The sequence below is a fragment of the Harpia harpyja genome, chromosome 9 (assembly GCF_026419915.1).
Source record: "Harpia harpyja isolate bHarHar1 chromosome 9, bHarHar1 primary haplotype, whole genome shotgun sequence".
Taxonomy (NCBI): Eukaryota; Metazoa; Chordata; class Aves; order Accipitriformes; family Accipitridae; genus Harpia; species Harpia harpyja.
In genome coordinates this window covers 18383810-18388606 of record NC_068948.1, presented here as the reverse complement: position 1 = coordinate 18388606, position 4797 = coordinate 18383810, and the positions used below count along the sequence as shown (strand labels likewise).

At 42.0% G+C, this 4797-nt stretch overlaps 1 long non-coding RNA gene across 1 annotated transcript; it reads right to left on the bottom strand.

Moving 5' to 3' along the window:
• Nucleotides 1-1593: 1593 nt before the first annotated feature.
• LOC128146619 (uncharacterized) lies at nucleotides 1594-4528 on the bottom strand. The gene is made up of 3 exons (XR_008236801.1): nucleotides 4096-4528; nucleotides 3349-3499; nucleotides 1594-2960 (listed from the first exon to the last, which is right to left on the bottom strand). It is a non-coding gene; the product is annotated as an uncharacterized LOC128146619 (long non-coding RNA).
• Nucleotides 4529-4797: the final 269 nt, after the last annotated feature.

The following is a 4797-nucleotide window of genomic DNA, read 5'->3' as shown; positions in this document are numbered from 1 at the left end:
CACCGCCCCTGGGCGGCGCGACGCGTGTTCGAATCCAAACACCCCGGCGCCGGGACCCGCCCCCACCCTCCGCCGCGCCGCCTCATTGGGCCGCGGGCGAAGGCCGGCCCCGCCCGCGCCCTGGCCCTGCGCAGGCGCACCGCGGCCTTGGCGACGCTACGGCCTCCCCCCCTCCCAGCAGGCACTGCGGCAGGGCTCCTGCCTCTGCTCCCAGAATGCAGTGGGAAGGAGTAGGGCCGCTCGCTGTCGTCACCGCGTACACGTCACGGGCAACAGCGGCGGGATGTGGCGGGGCGGTGGCCCCAGCCGCTCCGTTAAACGGCAGGAACCCGTGCGACAGGTTGATGTGGTGGAGGAAGGGCAGGAGGGAGAGCGTGCCACTGCCCCTTCTGTCACCTGCCTTGCTTCCGTGGGGATGAGGAGCAGAAGGGCTGGCGGGGCTCACGCGTAATGGACGAGCACCAACACCGATGTTAGGGCAGAGTTACGGCAGAAAGTGGTCACTCACACGTTGTAAGGTTTTGAGATCTTCATGAGCAAAGCAAAAACACTGCTGGCTACATATTGTAAGGGACTGTTAAATAAAACTGGAAGAGGATGAATTCGAGTTCTGTTAAAGGCAGTGGTGCAGAGCATTCATACAACCAAGTAGAAACGAAGACATTCAGTTCTTCAAATCCATCTGAAGAGTTTTAGACCGTTATAAAGAAAAAAACAATTTCAAAACAAGGCCACAAAATAACAAGGATTCACTTTTGATTTGAATCACTTTTGGTGGAGTCAAAATTTTTAAATGGCTGTCCCAATAACTGGAAGTGAATCAGGTGATTTCAAAGGGTGAGCAGCAACATGCCAGAAAGGTAACAGTGAGAGCTCCTATTGTCAAGGTCCTACCAGGCGGAGAGGAGACTCCCACAAGAGTGGGAGAGCCTTAAGGAGAAATCAGTCCTAGAGCAGGTACACGTGAATTAAGAGATGAGTACAACAAACTGTACTTGATTTACAAGTACACAACAAGGCTGTTTGCTTTTGTACTACTAACATTTCAAAGCTAACAACAATGAATGCTTCAGGGGAAAAAAGAAATGTCAAGAAAAGATGATTAGGCTAACCTGAGATGTTTTCCAGGACATGACTATGCATTTCTACCCAGCAGTGAGAACACCAGATGGCGGCAGAAAGCCCGCGCTGGCACTGGGCAATGGCAACGGCAGCAGGGTCCTGCTGTGCCTGCAGCCCCCCAGCCTGCCAGGACAACGTGGGCATCATGCCCACTTCACTGTAACATTAAAAACTAACGGTTAGGCTGTACCTAAGGTCTGAAGTCTTTTTTTTTTTTTTTTTTAAACACTGAGGAGCTGTGAACTTTGCAGTGAGGCAGCAGATGCTTTGAGGTATACAGGGCATTGATGGGATGCTCTCTAGGCACCCAGAAGTCTGCATATAATACTGTAGGGCTTTTCTGTTAAGCTAGAGTTACAGTATTTGTTAAAGCAGAAAGCAGCAATAACTTACTAGAGTATTTTGCTTTCTACTGACAAACATTAATCTACTCTTTCAAAACCATTTGGATTAAAAGGTAACAAACCCCCACAGTATTAAAAAAATAAACAAAGCCAAAGTTAAAGGTAAGGTTATTATGCTGTGATTACACCTGCATACTTCCCTAAGTTTTTATGCATCCAGTCTTTGTAAATAAATGGTTTAACCTGACTGCTCTTGTGTGGAAGACTTAAAAAAAAGGTAATTTTTTATTTAATGGTCTACTGAAAACTTAGGCAAGAAACATTTTAGACACAACAGACACTGGAATTTTTTTCATCCCTGAGGACTTAACTTCACTTGTTCCTCCACTTCACCTCTCCCCTCTTTTTTCCCCTTAGAAAGAGGCAAGCATTTTATTCAAGATAATAGCAATGTTGAACATGAACACTGCAATAGGAAGAGAGCCTCATTCGGCATGTTAATGACTTGAATAATTTCCACTACTGGATTCCGTATTATATCTACCAATATTCCAAGAATAAGTTATAGCCACTAGTGTCACCACCAATGCAAACCTCTAATGGGGATACCACACACATCCTCTCACTCTGGGTCCTTGATGGCTGCTAGGATATCCTACAATAAAATATGGTTTTTACTGTTTTGAAGTTTCAGAAACTTCACTTATGAACATGCTACGAAATGGACTTCTGCATGAACTACAAATGGTACTTTGAGCATCAAAGGGCTTCAGGCATACGTATTCCTTTGTTTTGTGCCCCTCTTGCCCCGCTAATGTCACACTGGGGAATGCAGCTGTGGCAAGCTGACCTCTTCAGACAGGTAGCACTCCAGAGACACAGGTGGTGTTTGCAGCTCACAGAACAACCAGTGAACCTTGAAAACAGGGCTGCACAAAAATAAAGCAAATGGCCTCAAATTCTTTCTATCCTGGTGGCTTTAATAGTAAACTGTACTTCGCTTGTAAAATACAAGGAACAGATAGCAAATCTTGAAGCCAACCAAATACTGCAGAGTCAGCACAGGCTCTGACTGTACTGGCCCCAGGTAGTGAAGACTGTGACAAGAAATTTTTGAAATGGTGGTTAATGTTGTCTACCTGCAGGGAAATAAAGTGGCCTCCCAGATAAGGCTAGATACATACCAGGCAAAGTCTGATCTCCTAGTAAGGAAAAGACCAAGATGACCAAATGTTGGAAGTATGTGTAGAAGAGAAACACACCCCAGAAAACTTTCTTTCAGTATTCTCCCTGGGACCTTCCCAACTCAGCCAGTCTCCTGATAATTGTGAAGCTATTTTGTCAGTGTGCATGACTTCATCAGGATCTTCCAACATTTGGTATTTTACCTCAAGCCTCAGTTGATGAAAACCAATGTTTACATGAAGACTTCACCTGTCTTTTGAAAAGGAGAATGTTTCTTCATCTCATGACTCTTGAGAAACATTTGTAACGCTAAAAAGAAAAAAAAGAATCAGTTTATTTAGGTTAGAATTGCTGCTGTGTTAAAAAAATGAAGCAGGTGTGCACTTATCTTAACTAGGGACTAGGAGTTAGAAACTCTGCCTTAGAGGAGCAAAAAGCCAAGCTCCTACCACCTGCTTTAAGGAGCTGAACAGAGATCAAACAGCGTGAAGCAGAGGAGCTGACACAGTAGTTCCCAAATCAAAAGCTGTTCTCTTCTCAGAAAACAGCTTGAGGACCTGCTATCAGTTTTGGTGAGCACTGGTGAAAAAGAGAGATGATGATACCATATCTAACTTTAGTATCCCAAGAATTTCCCACACCAGCCTCCCTTATATGCAGAAAAGGCCGCAGAATGGTTACGCACCAGAGACCTTACCTGGAACACTCAATGAGAATTTTGCAGTCTTAGGTCTCATTCACAGTTGAAGCAGACAAAAGGCAGGAGAAAAAAAGTCCTCATTTTGCAGAATAACTTTAGGGCAGGATCTTACGAATGGCACTTTCCTTCCTTCCTTGTGTGAGAGAGCCTGAAAGGAAGCAGTGTTAAAAAAAAAATCATAGCCTTAATTGTCTAACATGACAATGTCCCTGGCTCCTTTTAAGTAGAGAAACACTAGAGTTTGATTAATGCTAAGTAGTTTGGGATTTTTTAAAAGAAATGTGAATGTTAGCTAGCTAGAGTATAAAATATTCTAAATTGAAGCTAAAATATAAATTATGTAAGTCAAAGTGTTTCGGGGTTGTAACTATTCTGAATGGAGGTACTTACGTGTATGTACTTCTCCATTTCAAGACTTCAGCCCACCCTTTTTTGTGGAAATTTTTCCTCAATTCTTTGTATTTATTTCTCAGTGAACAGTGTTCCTAAAATGCTGGGTTAAAAACTGAAATATAACAATCAAAATATTGTTTATCACTTCTGGCAGGCTGGAACTTTTGGCAGTAATGAACTATGTAATTTACTGACAGCACTAGAGTTATAACGCATTTCAACATTCTTCCTCTGTGCATATTGTCAATATTTTCAAAGACTTATCTCACATGTACTTAAATTACTGAAAGCTAGAAAATATTTTCTCCTAAGAGAGTAGTCTTCCTCAGGGAAATGTTAAATGAAACTTACCTTTGTCATCAGAGACACTTAATCAGAAGTCCTTGCTGCATCTTTTAACAGAAAAATTTCATATTACAAATCATTAGTTAGAAACAAAGTGATCAAGATTTTCTTACTGTTTATTTATGAAAAGCTATTATCTTTATTTCCTTGTCCTCTAAATGTGACAAAGAAGTGACACCGCCTGTCTGTATAATGTTAGGGCTATTTAGATAAGCCAGGAGAGTTATTTTGTAAACTCCCGTAGCAACACTAGTATATTTAGTCTCCTCTGTAGACACCAGCATAAACCTGATGCCCCAGCAATGTACAGATGTAAAATCTGAAGTTGGTTAACTACAGCAGTGTCAATCCTGCATTACACTGATACAGCTTGCTTATGTTGAAGATAATTATAGGTGTAATAGAACTAGATCAGACACTGTTTATACAACTAAATGTTAATAACTTTCACATCACAATACCTTCATATAATGCTACACTGCAGATCCCTTTATATTAACCACGTACACCAGGCACACTTCATCTCACCACAGCTTAAATGCAGCATTTAAGAAGTAAACGTTCATTTTGATGGTGTATCAGTACTGTTGTACTGAGCAATAAATGAAAACTGTATTACTAAATAACATGGCAGAAATTTTTCTCAGAGACAAGATACAATAAATAGGACAGGAATTTGCCTGGGACACCTTATTAATAGTCTCATCT